This window comes from Megascapheus bottae, chromosome 12 (genome assembly GCF_031878675.1).
Source record: "Megascapheus bottae isolate mThoBot1 chromosome 12, mThoBot2.hap1, whole genome shotgun sequence".
Classification (NCBI taxonomy): domain Eukaryota; kingdom Metazoa; phylum Chordata; class Mammalia; order Rodentia; family Geomyidae; genus Megascapheus; species Megascapheus bottae.
Genome location: NC_143520.1, coordinates 14,587,278 through 14,602,660, shown reverse-complemented (window position 1 = coordinate 14,602,660; position 15,383 = coordinate 14,587,278).

The window sequence follows — 15,383 nt, the reverse complement described above, 5'->3', positions numbered from 1 at the left end:
ATTAGAGTCCATACTCAAAAATAAATGGGAATTAAAAGGATTTCACAATTTGCTTAAATAAATTATGCACAGTCCAATTCTATTGGTTATACCAAGGAATAAACTATTATAAAATTTAAATTACTAGCTTGACAATTTTTTAAAAAAAATAGCATTTGATAAATATTGTATTCTCATTCTAAAACCATTCTTTTGAAAATTTACTTTCTGAGATACCACTGCTTTTGCCTTTCTTGAAATATATTTGATGATTCTTCAAGAAAAATACATGAATATAAATCAATGGGAGAAACATGTATGTAACAGACCTTATGTCACCATCTTCTACATAAACATAAACCACTGACTTCCTATAAGTATGAAACTTAAGTGCAGTGTTTGAAATAATTTCTTGTTAGAAAATAAAACAATTCTCTCTAGCTACCACATTGTCAACAGATACATGAGCGACCTATGTTGCATAAGATAATGTTGCCATAACAAATTCTAACAGGTTGGCAGGCTTTAAAAATTAAAATACATTTTCTTTTTTACTTTTCTTTTTTTGGTGTGTGTGAGTCATGGGGTTTGAACTTGGCCTAGACTCTGTCCCTGAGCTCTTCAGACCAAGGCTACAACCCTACCCTTGAGCAAAGCCCCACTTCCCATTTTCTAGAGTTTAATTGATGATAAGAGTCTCAGGTCCTTTTGTGCCCAGGCTGGTTTTGAACCTTGATCCTCAGATCTCAGCCTCCTGAATAGCTAGGATTACAGGCATGAGCCACCGCGCCCGGCAAAAATACATTTTCTAATAGGTCTGTAAATGAGAAGTTTAAGGTCAAGGTAGAAACACCATTAGCTTTTACTAAGGCTGTTCTCTTTGTTTCATGTTGGTATGATTTCATTGAGCTACCCACACATTTTTTTCCTAATTTTTATGGGGACACCAGTCCTATTAGATTGAGGACCACACATATGACTTCATTTAGTTTTTATTACTTCTTTGATTAATCTATTTCCAAATATAGTCATTTCAAGTGTTCTGCTTTCAACATATAAGTTTATAAGGATACAAACCCGTTTATAACATTTATAAAATATTTGAGTTTTCTATAAAAAGTTGTACAATGGATGTGCCATTCCAGAGAACAGTTTATAAATATAGCGCCTCTTGATCAATGTTACCCCTTTGAACATTCTCATCCACACATCACACCATATCCCTTCTCTTTTTTCTTAGTTATAAAGCTATGTGCTCAATTGTTTTGCCAGTTAACAAAACAATTTATGTATATAATTCATCTTGATCTGTGTCATCTCTACAAGGTCTTCACACACACAAAACCTACCCCTTCCCTTATTTTTCTCAATTCTGGGATATATATTATAGTATATAGTATATGATACATATATATTATATATATATATATATGTGCATTCTTACTTGCATTCTAATCCTTTCCCCTATTCATTCTTCAACCTCTTCCTCTTAATCTCCCTGTGCAAGTTCCCACTCCATAGTACTTATTTTGCTGGAGTTTGACTTAGTCTTTCTAAAGAATTACACTATGTGAGCTCTCTATAGAGTCTATAAAACCTCAAATTAATTCATCTATAACCACTTGTCTCCCATCCAATGTGTTTGCTTATTTCACAGGCATATTACAAATGAAGAAAACCACGCAACCTATGTTTCTCATACTCCTGGTTGGAAGAATTAACATCATGAAAATGCCAAAACTGCCCAAAGCAATTTACAAATTCAATGGGATACTCATCAAAATTCAAAAACATTATTTTATTTTATTTTTTTGCCAGTCTTGGGGCTTGAACTCAGGACCTAGACACTGTCCTTGGACACTTGCCACTTGAGCCACAGCACCACTTCTGTTTTTTTCTATGTATGTAGTACCAAGGAATTGAATCCAGGACTTCATGCATGCTGAGTGAGCACTCTACCACTAGGCCACACTCCCAATCCCAATAACATTCTTTAATGAGATAGAGAAAACCTAAAAGTTGTATAGAACAACAAAAGGCTCACAATAGCAAGAGCAATTCTTAGTAGGAAGAGCAGTATTGAACAAATAAAAACATCAAACTTTAACTCTATTATGGAGCACAAAATAATGGCACAAAAATAGGCTTGAGGACCAATGGAACAGAATAGAAGACTCAAAAATGAACACATAGACAAGTAGCCATCTAATATTCAAAATAAGAGCCAAAAATACAAGCAGGAAGACATACAGCTTCTGTTGGTGCTGGCCAAACTGGATATTTACATGCAGAAAACTGAAATTAGATCAAGTATATCACTTTTCAACAGAATTAATTCAAAATGGATATAAGATTTTAATGTAAGGCCAAAAACCATGAAACCCTTACAGAAAAAAGTAGAGGATCCCTAAGCACAGGTCAAAACTTTCTAAGCAAAAATCCAGAACTATAATAAAGAAAATGGGATAGATGGGATTACTTTAAACTTAAAAGTTTCTTATGAAAAGGGACATAGCCAACAAGTTAAACAGAAATTTAGAATGGGAGATTTTTGCCACGTATACAAACACCTATATCAGACAAGGGCTTAAATTTCAAAAAGCTAAAAATATTAATCCCTAAAAACAAACCCTCAGAGAAACAACAACCCAATTAATATGTGGGTTAATGATTTAAAGAGAGACATCAGAAGAATTAAGAATGGATAATTGATGCATAAAGAAATACTCAACATAAAAGAAATGCAAATGAAAACAACACTGAAATCTCAACTCACCCCAGTTAGAATGGCCATTATTAAGAAAACTAACCATAACAAATTCATGTGGGGATGTGCCCAAGATGGAACTCTACGATATTGTTGGTAGGAATGTAAGCTGGTTCGACCCCTTTGGAAAGCATTATGTAGGTTCCTCAAAAATAAAAAAAAGAAAAGAAAAAAAGAAGAAAAGAAAATAAAATGAAAAACTGAACAGAAGTGCCCTATAGTCCAGCAATTACACTCCTGGGCATTTATCCAATAGAGGTAGGGAGGGGAAAGATACACTAAAGCTAAGCCACCATGTTTATTGCAGCATTATTTACCATTCCCAAAATATGGAATCAGCTCAGATGTCCCTCAATGTACATATGTATAAAAAACACATTGAATTCTACTCATCCATCAAAAATAATGATATTATACCATTCGCAAGGAAATGGGAAGACTTAGAATAAATATACTATGTGAAATAACATATACTTTATCCAATATAATCAAATACTGTGAAAATTTCAGAAGATAAAGGAAGGAGGCCATGCCTATCCAAGGGGTTGAATCAGACTTCATGGCTCTTATAGTCTCCATTGATGTCTGAAGAATGAGTGGACATTAGTCTGGTAGAGAGCTGGAAAGGGTTAAGGACAAATCCTACAATAAGAAAAATGACATTTGGAACCAACGAGGTGTCATGTTATGGATCTACAACTGCAAGTTTTTCATTTAAATTGAATTATTTTTTGCACTACTCTCCATATATTCTTAGTGATACAGCATCAATTCTATAATTATTTATGCTAAGATAAGAAAAAAAATTTCTGGTGGAGAATAGTAATTTGTGAAAGCTCATGACATAATTTCCTAAAATACAATTTCATAATGTCAGTAATCCTTTTCTAAAAGTGACTCTTGATTTACAAAAATCTTCTGCTGGGAACCTGCCCAGTTAATCCCGTTATTCCAGTCTTTGGCTCAATTACATTAAAGATGAGCACCCACATAAGCTAATATCTGCATCAAGGTAAGGAATAAAAATATTGCTTTCTGTTTACTATTCACTTAAATAACAAGCCCTGTTTTTTAATCTCCTAAATTAGTCATTGCATTTATTATCATTTCTATCTGGGTTATCACTCTTGAATGAGAATAGGAGTTTACACAAAATCAAATATGTTTTAAAAATGCAAATGTAATTTCATTTAGTAATGGTTTCACTCACATTATGATGAAATCTTACATCTAAATAATAAATTTTAGAAAGTATGCAAATACAAATTTTGTGAATTTTCTCATTATTGTAAGAAATATTTCACTTGGCTTTCAAATCACAGCCCAATAAATTAAGTGAGTAAAATCTGTAAAATTTATTTACTCATAATTTTAAAGACTGGCAAAGTCTAAAGACAAGATGTTTACAGGTTGACACTGTTAGATTTGTACCAACCCTAATGACCTCATTTTGTCTTAACTAACTCTTTAAAGACCCTGTCTCCATGAAAATTCTCACTATGGTTTAGAATTCATTCTGCAAATCTTAAATGGGCATGACTCAGCTCATAGCAGAAAGCAAACACAATTAACTGTTTATGCACTATTTAAAACACTTTCATTGGGCCAGGAGTTTGGCCTAGTGGTAGAGTGCTTGCCTAGCATGCATGAAGACCTGGGTTTGATTCTTTGGTACCACATACTTAGAAAAAGCCGGAAGTGGTGCTGAGGCTCAAGTGGTAGAGCTCTAGCCTGGAGAAAAATCCAAGGATAATGCTCAGGCCCCGAGCTTAAGCCCAGGACTGGCAAAAAACAACAACAACAACAAAAAAACCCACTTTCATTAACCTGCTTATTAGTTTTATGCAACAACTTCCCAATGATTTTTTACTTGGGATTTATTTGACAACCCATGTACTATATAGGTTTATTCTGTAAAAGTTTATATTTCCAGGAACAAATTAAGTAAATTAAAGTGACAGACCAAATATTGCTTGAGAGAAGATTGTATGATAACAGACTTTAGCAAATAAGAGGCTTCACATTATTTATTCAAGAGTAAGCCATTTAATGTTTTAAAAATGTTCTATTTCCTAGAAAACATTATAGAATGGTCTTTGGCAGCTTTGTTATAGTCAGTCCTTTGAACAGAGTTGGGGCCTAGTAAATCTTTCTTTAGAATTCTTTTTCCAAAGTACAAGAAAAATAAAGAATTCAACCTTTCCACCCATTCTTAAACATGCAACAAACACAATTAGAGCAATTTCTAAAGGCACATTGATTTTCTTCAAGGAACTCGAGGACAGAAAATAAAGAATTTCTTTTGTGTATGATGGCTACTGGTTACTATTCAATTGTAGAGAACAGAAAAATTTTCCCATTACCAAAAAACAACTGTAAAGTTATAATCAAAGATGTTGAAATAAAAGAACAATGCAATGCTATTCTCTTTTTTTCCATCTATCTCTTTCTCTCTCTCCTGTTTTCTCTCTCTCCTTGCATTACTCTAAACCAGGTAATTTCCAAAAATAGCATAGAATTTTTGAGATGATCAGGTGCTGAGCATGTAAAATCCCATATTCAGAAAATTAAGTTGACATGAGGATCATAAATAAATTACAAGCATGATATTCAAATTCAGAATAAAAGCCAGGAAAACATCTTAGAATACTGGGAAATTCTGAGCCTCAGTCCCCAGGAAGCTGACTATAATAGAAGACAAGAGACACACTGGATAAACATAATCTAAAAGCAATTTAGCCTTAACATTGTTTAGGTCCTTTGGAAATGCTACCAAACAAGGACCATTTTCTCTGGATGTATATCTTAGAAAATATAAAGAATGTAAAAATTGATCAATGTAAATGAAGAGTTGGAGAAAATACTTGGAGACTATCGAAGTTTGTTAGAAAGAAAAAAATCAATGGCAAATGAATACTTATCCTGAACAATGAACAGGATGGCATTATCCAGTCAATAGAAGTACCCTAGAGTGTCTGATATGCATAGGCATAGTGAAAATGAGAAGAAAGAAACAATAGGTAAATCATGGTATTCTCCATACAGACCTCTGAGACTAGAATTGAGTATTAAATATGAAATAAAATACTCAACTACAGTGTTGCCTATGCATGTAAGAACCAGGAAATGTGTAAGCACAGGGTTTGTTTAGAGGTGGGCAGGATAAAAATAAACAGTTGAAAAAAATGCAACTTTCATTGTGTAATACTTTGCTCATAAATTTCGTTATTGCCACAGTGGTAGTGTAATCCACAGAAGCTACTCAGCAGTTAGCTCCTTACCTGGATTGCTTTTTCTGATAAGAGCTGTCTGTTCATATTGGACCCTATACAATTCTTGCTCAATGGAAAACCAACTTGTCCAACAAGAATTACTCCAGCTCAAATCAAAAGTCCATGTAGACTTGACTGACTCTTCACTTGAGGCTGATTGTCTTATAACAACATCAGTGTAATCTTGCTTCTTTTCCATCGCTTCCTAACCTGTAGATCAAGAATCTAATTCTTGGAGAAAACAGCTATCATCAGCTGGTGTTAGGAGTGGTCCTGGAAAGCAAATAGGATGTTGGGAACTGAATTATTTTGTGCATGGCGGACAATGGTCACAAGGTGGCAGTGCAATTGTTACAATTCTTAGCAGTCGTACTTGAGAATAAAACAAATGCCTACTTGGTACCATGATCAATTATATAGAATTTGGTGGCCATTATTAAACTCTATTTCTTGAGAAATGATTGTGTACAAAGCACTGGTTATGGTGAGTAAACAATTAAGAGTTAAATGCAACTTCATTTTAAGAGTATCTTAGCCCCATGGCAGGTTAAAATTTTTGCCAAGGGCTATGAACTTTTTTCCTGAAAAGAATGGAATTTAGGACATAAATGGAGTTGCATTGGCCAATGCAGCCAAAACCATTGTAAATGTAGATCTCTAATTCCTCAGAACCGGAAAAAAAAGTGATCCATCCTTATTCAAAATTTTTTTTTTGTAGTTTCCTCTCTGGCTCAACTATGTCATTTTGTTATACTTTACTGTCTCTATGAAGTGTCCATGAGTCTGTTGGGAAATACATTTTACACTGTGCTTGGCAGGAACACCTTGACTAGTACCACTCGAGGAAGTTAAGTTTTATTTTCTTACAGGAGTAGGCCATTTCAAGCCTGTAATAATAATAGTAATAATAATCATAATAATAATGACAAAGAAGTTGATGAATTAAAAGAAGATGATGATGAGAAGGAGAAGAAGAAGAAGAAGAAGAAGAAGAAGAAGAAGAAGAAGAAGAAGAAGAAGAAGAAGAAGAAGAAGAAGGAGGAGGAGGAGGAGGAGGAGGAGGAGGAGGAGGAGGAGGAGCAGGAGGAGGAGGAGGAGGAGGAGGAGCAGGAGGAGGAGGAGAGTAGTTAGAGAGGGTGGGAGAAGGCAAGGGAGAAAGAAAGGAGAAGGAGAAGGAAGAGGGAAAGAAAGGGGAAGAAGAGGAGAAAAAAGAGAAGAAGAAGAAGGAGAAAAGAAGAAACAGCCCTCTGGGTTCAGATTTGTTACCTCATGGTTTACTGTTGTTTCCTAATAATCTAAGAAAATCTTTAGCCAAAATGTGCAAGAAGAAGAAAAAATTGAGATTGTGACATTTTCTGAAGTAAATATCAAAAACAAAACATATTTGGTTACATAGTGCAGCTCTGTGTTGCTCCTGTATAGCTGGCTTTTATCTTTTTCATTCTGTGGTCAGGTTGTACCCAAGAATTCAGTGTAACACATTGTATAGCCAAGGTTAAAAGGCAGGTGGGAGCCACTTAAGGAAGATTTCAATGTCACTGAAAACAGACAGCACATCAACAACTTCAGTAGCTAGGTACTAGAGTAATTATTTACAGCATTAGAGAGGGAGAGGGAGAAGCTGAGGGAAGGGAAGAGTGAGAGGGAAAGAGACAGACACAAAGGCAGACACAGAGAGAGGGAGAGAGAGAAAGTATTACATTGTGTGTTCCCAATGGCTTGCAGAAGAAGCCATTCTGAAGAAGCTCCTGGCAACATACTGTCATGTACACCATTTCTAAATGCAGTAGTCATTCCTAGCTCTTACCCTTTGGCTTAGTAGTACTCATCCATGAGGAAAGAGGATACTGCCCAAGAGCCTGACACCCATCTACTTAGTCAGGTACCACAATAGTTTCATGTGCTACATGCAAACTGGCATACATAGAATCACTGTATTCAGTGAGTTTTCCAGCAGCCTGTGCACAGGACAAGGTGCTTCATGAAAACACAGAAGTGTCTTCTAAGTAGGTTACACACTACCCTCAAATTATTACTTTAATCTGTTTTAGAGAAACAGATTGTTGGCAATGACAACTACTCCTGTTTCTGTGTGTTTTTTAAGTTGGTGGCAAATATTAATATATAAGTTTATTACAATATGTCTATCACTACTATTAAACCATTTCTGTGAGAAGGGAAGATTGGAGAAATGATAGATCTGGAAAAAAATATTCTGGTTGCCTTTATTTGTTCATATAGAAGTTCCTTCAAATAAACTAGTTAAGAAGTAGACCTAAGATAATTCATTATTTCTTGAACTCTATCTAACCCAAAATATTTATTGTGCAGTAAAAGCATCAATGATTTTGTAATCAAGACAATATATTAAGTATGATTAACACCAGCAATCGCTAAGAACAAATAATAAAAGAAATATATTAAATGTCATGCGTTGGCTCGTTAACTGATAATTTTTAAATATCCTTGAATTTAATACTGTTTATGTTTACATGTGTTCATGTGAATGTGTGAATATGTGTTTAATAGTTAATGTCCAAATTATGAAAACATCAACATCATCAATTTTCATTTCTATTCAGCAGATTTCCAGCATGCCATCTACCTCATCAGCTCTGAATACAAATGTGTTATAAATGAATAACATTAGCTTCATATATATGTAATTCTATAACTATGTATTTACATGAATAATTTTATTATTTATTTATTATTATTAATATTTAGTTTGTATATTCTACTTTTCCCAATTTGGCTAACGTCAATATTGATTTGTTGGTGTTGCAAATGCACAATCATCAACACAATGCCTTAGTGATCTTTTATTTCCTCACTAGCACTATTCTTTGTTTCTATTCTCCAATATACTGTTCCTAACAGCTATATCCATCCCCCAAACTTCAACTATTTCCTTGGTATTGATAGCTCCCAAACACATAGCATTTTCTCCAAATTTGAGATTTACATAAGCATCTGCATACTGCATACTTTCCCTTAGATGTTTCAATATTACCTTAGATACAGCAAATCTAGATCAAGTCAGCAACAACCTACGACCTCAGAATTTTTCTCCTCAGTGTCTTGTCTCAAGTAACATTATCTATTTAATTACTAAAGCCAGAAAACCAGGACTCACTTTTTGTTCTACCTTTATTTATTTCACCCACTTCCAATTAAATTATCAAATACACTTGACTTTTCCTACTTAGACTTTTTTTGTCTTTATTTTTTTTGGTACTGGGTGTTGAACCCAGGACGTTGCACTTGCTAGGCAAGTGCTTTGGCACTGACCTACATCCCAGGCCCCTGACTAAACATTTCTAATTTCCACCTTTTGTTCCTAGCACACATATGTGTGATTTACATGCTCTTAGAAATTATTTCAGTAGGGCTGGGAGTTTGGCCTAGTGGTAAGAGTGCTTACCTAGCATGCATGAAGACCCAGGTTCGATTCCTCAGCACCTCTCATACATAGAAAAAGCCAGAAATGGTACCGTGGCTCAAGTGGTAGAGTGCTAGCCTTGTGAAGGCCCAAGGACAGTGCTCAGGCCCTGAGCTCAAGCCACAGGACTGGCAAAAAAAAATAAAAGAAATTATTTCATTAATGCCTATACACTTCCTTTATACTAGATTAAAGCTTTAGTAAGATAAGAACTATGTTAGATTTTACTTTCTAAATGTCCCGAGTTCCTACAAAAGGAAAATTATTATATGATGGCCCTTGTAAATTTTATTCAAAGATTTAAGAAGTATATTAATCTAAAATTTGAACTATTGTACCTAGTTTCAGAATAACATGGAAATTAGTAAGGATAATATGAATACCTTACTTAACCATGGAATCTTGAATATATGCAAAATTAGTCACAGACTATTTTGATATTTTCAAGGCATTAATTTCAAAGGAAGAGACATTCTTTTTTTAAATTTTTTTTCTAATATATTTTTTTAATCTTTTTTTTTGCCAGTACTGGGCTTGAGCTCAGGGCCTGAGCACTATCCTTGGACTTTCTCAAGGCTAGACCTCTACCACTTGAGCCTCAGCACAATTTCCAGCCTTTTTCTATGTATGTGGTACCAAAGAATCGAACCCGGGTCTTCGTGCATGCTAGGCAGGCACTCTACCACTAGGCCAAAATCCCAGCCCCCATATATATTTTTTATTGTAATTAATAGAAGGGTTACATTATATTTGCCAGATACAAGGTGCATTAATTCACATACATTAATACCCTTTCTCATGTCTTGGTCCCCATTTCTCTCCCTCCCACCCCCACCCCTCATCTTGTTTTTCCCTCTTCCCTATCCAATTTCAAATAACTAAATACAAATATATCCAATATATCAGATAACAAAGTGAGATACTGTAACAGTATGAGATAACCATGGACATGGTAGGGAAAACTGTGAATTAATCCAGCAGTGACACTTACTAGACCCAATGTTGAAAATGAAATGTAGAACTTGTGGAGGCAGGGTTGGGAGGGAAAAATCTGAGAGAAAATAAGGGGTGGAAGCGAAGCTTGAGTCTGGCGAAAGGGTATCAATGTATGTGAAGTAATGCACCTTCTATCTGGTGAATATAATGTAACCCTTCTATTAATTACAAAAAAATATGAAAATATAAAAAAAACAAAAAAGGGGTGACACTGTTGAAAAAGAAATGTACTCATTACTGGACTTATGTATGTATATAACTCCTCTGAATATTACCCTTACAATAAAAATTGTTAAAGATTGCTTTAAAATTGTTTAATAACTCCAGCACCTAAAGATGCATAGATAAATACAAATACATTAAATATGTGTTAATGTTGATTATAGTAAGTGTTAAAATGTATATTTCGTTTGCATTAAATTAGTTTTTCTACATTAACTTTTACATAATATTTTGGTTAGAAAGTCAAAAACTGGATTGCTGGGAATGTTTTGACTTAAAAATAACATTTAAAAATATTTATGTAGGGCTGGGAGTTTGGCCTAGTGGTAGAGTGCTTGCCTAGCATGCACGAAGACCCGGGTTCAATCCCATGGTACCACATATTTAGAAAAAGCCAGAAGTGGTGCTGAGGCTCAAGTGGTAGAGTTCTAGCCTTGAGAAAAATCCAAGGACAATGCTCAGTCCCCGAGCCTAAGTCCAGGACTGGCAAAATAAATAAATAAATAAATAAAATAAAAAATAAAAATATTTATGTAAATCAACTTGTGTTACACAAGAGATTTTATTTTACAGAATGTAAAACTTTTCATGGTAATTTCTATTATTCTCTTATATATAGGAATGCATATTTGAAATTTCTATAATTATTTAAATGAAATTTAAAACTCTGGAAAGTTAATAAGTTTGGAATGATGTGTGTTTTGTGTTGTTATTATCTTTTGTTTTCTTTTTTGGTGGCTAGTTAGAGATAAGAGTCTCACAGACTTTCTTTCCCAGGCTGACTTTAAACTATGACCCTCAACTCTCAGCCTCCTGAGTAGCTAGAAGGCATGAACCACAGGAACAAAAGAGATTTGTGTGATTTTTAACACATGCTAAAATAAAAACACAAATGTTGAGTTTTCTATTACTAACTAGGAATTTTAGACAAGAACCAATTGTAGTTCAGTAGAAAATAACTATGTGTGTCAAAGTAAAAATAATGTAACTAAAGCTGGTTTATATCTCTGTTTCTGTGCTTATCTGGCACGTACAAAGTCCTGGGCATGATTTTCAGCCTTGTGTGTGTGTGTGGGAGGAATATTCCAAAACTGTACCATGTTTTTTTTTTTTTTTGCCAGTCTTGGGCTTGAGCTCAGGGCCTGAGCACTGTCCTTGGGCTTTCTCAAGGCTAGAGCTCTACCACTTGAGCCTCAGCACCACTTCCGGCTTTTTTCTATGTATGTGGTACCATGGAATCGAACCCGGGTCTTCGTGCATGCTAGGCAAGCATTTTAACCACTAGGCCAAACTCCCGGCCTCTGTACCATGTTCTAATCTTTTGCTCTGCTCTGAGTTCACACCAGTGATAAGCCCTATCATTCTTTGTCTCATTTAGTCCTCAAAAATGTACTAGAGTTATGTTATGAAGTAAGATATCATTATTCCATGTGCAAAGCCTTACCAAGTGCTTGACCAAATTTATTCATATTGTAAGTATCGAGATACTGAATAAAATTAGTCCTTGCTGACCAAAAGGTCACTAAATACGGCTTTTCCCCCCTATACAATGGCTTCAAAACTTCTATTGTGCACATACAAAAATGTATTGTCATAGCCTTCCCTTATATGAGTCAACATAAATATATGTTGATGCTTTGCCTATAAATTCATAGATATATTTATTGGAGTGAAAATAGGTGTGAAGTATATCACACATTTTCTTTTTTCACAATGCATTTTTATGCACATTCATATATGATAAAGTGTATCTGGGTGAATATATGTGCTTGTATATACACAAACACATACTTGGTACCAAGAAGATTTAGATACTTGTCTGTCTGGTCTGTATATTCCAAAGACATTTATAATACAAAGTAGAGAACAAAAGAAAAGTCAGATACCTTATTGAATATGTCCTGAACTGCTAGGAACAGATGTGTAAGAAATACATTAATTCTTCTGCCTACCCAAAGGCAAGCGGAAGGCAGAACTCCTCTTTCTAAATCAATGAAATTAACCAAAGCAATTGGATGTGGCAGAAAGGAGTTGTCAGGGGGAACCAGTGCATGGGGAAGTGAAATCTGTGAATAACTTAGAGCCTGACAGGCTGTATGGCTGGGAAGTTGGCAGAAGTTGTCCCTGTTCCAGGAAACATCAGGGCTTTACAGGTCAGACCTAGTGATGTGAAGCAATCCAGAAACTATTAGCCCTGAATACTAAGCCTTTTAATTTTAAAAGTTGTAAAATATTTAAGCGAGAAATATTTCCAACACTGGAAGATGTTTAAATGGCTACTCTATACAGAAGAAAGGAAGAGCATGTGCCTGTATTTTTAATTCATAAGAAAATTATTAAATCACTAGCTTTTTGAAGAACCACTTTCAATTACTCACGGAGAGATTGCCTACAGAAAATGTAAAATGCATCTCTACCCTGCCCAGTTCCCTGCTTCCCTTTTACCTGCACTCGTGTCCTCAGGGAGTAAGGAGGCACTTCAGTATCAACAGAAGTAAAGCATAATAGCCACATTTATGGAATAATTTCCACTGATATTTTTATTCCAGGCAGAAGGAAAGGAGTTGTGAGCATAACAAGTTTCCCTGGATTTTCTTGCTGCTCTTGATCTCAAGAGCAAGTCCCACTGCAGTCTGTTGTTCACTGGTCCTCTTCTGTGTCTCCTGACCCCAGAGTCACCTACTTCCATGACAGCTTCTCTAGCTTCTAGTCCCCATAGCTCCACTCTTCTTGTTCCACCACCTTTCACCAGCACATGATGAACACAAAATGAATAAATGATGAGTGAAACTTTGATGAATATGTGAATGACTGTTGTATGCTTCTAAGGGAAGAAATACTTTCCACAAAAAGCTTTTCTCCTTGGTGCCTAAATACATTTAATAACAAAGAGTAAGGAGATAAAAGTAAGCTAAATATATATAACTACATACATCCACACACAGAGATAAGTATATTCATTTAAAGGAGAGTGGTAAGGGGCAGATTGGGGGAAAAGTACATGGGGTTACAACTGGGACTCCACCCCTAAGGACAGGAATAACAGATGAGTTCAGATTGCAGGATCAAAAGCCTGCACACTAAGATACTTAGTAGAATGTATAGACACAGTAACTCCAGAGGTAACAAATGAACCCTGAAATCTCAAAGACTGAAGACTAGGATATTTTCATTCTCCCTCACATCATAGCCCAAGATGGGTTGTAAAAGCTAGCGATTCTGCTCCATCAAGTCCTTTAGAATCTCAGTCCCTCTGTGTAGTTGCCTCTAGTCTTAATGGAAAGGCAGAAGGAAAGAGCACAAGGCTCTCTGCTCTCAGCATTGGTCACTTAGACCAAGGGACCAATGGCCTCAGTAGGAACCTGAGGTTATAACTCATTCAGTTGCTCTTTTTATCCATGATGTTTGGGAGATTTCCAAAATACCCTGTCAGAAACTGGAAAATTTCTGCTAGACATGTGAGTCTGGGAAAAGCTGAATAGATGAGAATGGCTCTGGCCGCTAAATTGGGAGGGATGATGGACAAGTTTTATAGATGATTGCTAGTAAAGCATGGGAAATGGGGGAGACACATGCTGAACCCAAACACACATGAGGTCTTCATTGGCATTACCAATAGTTTTGCCTTATCTATAACCTCTGCCTCTGTTAGAGACCTCTGTTGAAGGACTCCCATTTTTGGAATCAAGAAACAATGTTTGACAGACCTATGAGTCAGATAGCATTAATATTACTGCTGTTGTGACTTTCCTCTGTAAGGTCGCTGCTGGCTATGTTGCTAAGACAATTGAGTTTAGACTTATGGGGGGGGTTGATCATTTTTCCTGCATTTATTAAAGTTAGGGTTCTATTTGACACAAAATATCTGAGATTTTTTGTAGGTGAGGTATTTACATTTAATCCATGGTTTCATTATGTGGAAAGATACATTTTCTATTCCTATTAAAACAACTAAAAAGTATCCTTTCTGATCCTGGGTATTTGGAGTATAATATATTGTTAATATACAACTAACTAAATTATTTTCTTTTTGCATAAAAATGCAGTTATATTTATGGAGATGGCTGGCTCTGATGCCTAATCAGGCACAGATGTCTGCTAGAGAATATTTGAATTCTAATTGTTGAAATAATATTCAAACTTATTAACTAATACAATTCTTACTAAATATAAAATCACAACCACCTATTTTGGATAGTTTGCTGGAAATAGTTCAATGGAAATTTTTCCCATCATATCATGAGTGATAAATGCACTAAGGTGGAATACAAATAATAAACTCAGATGTCACCTTACTACAGACTTGATTCTTCATTACCGAGTTTGAAATGTACTGTTGGTCTGCCATATTAAATGATTTTTGGATGTCTTATTGCAGTATATTTAGAAGTATATATGTTTTCTGTATCAGCTTTTCAATGTGGTAAAAAAATAGGGATGTCTTACTATGAATTAAGTTTTTATTTCTTTTTATGTCATTATTATGAAGCAATCAATATCAAGTCTCAAACATTAAATGATAGTGAAGTTTTCATTTTTTCTGCATTTTCATGCCTTGCCTTGCCTTTGGAAGGTCTTATTCCATCTCCTAGAACTTTGAACTGGTCTTCTATTATCCTGTTTTTCATCACTTTTTTTTCTGAAAGGAAAACATTTTCTAGGCATTCTTCCTGAGCTTCTTCCTACATTATGAAGCTGTCTAAAA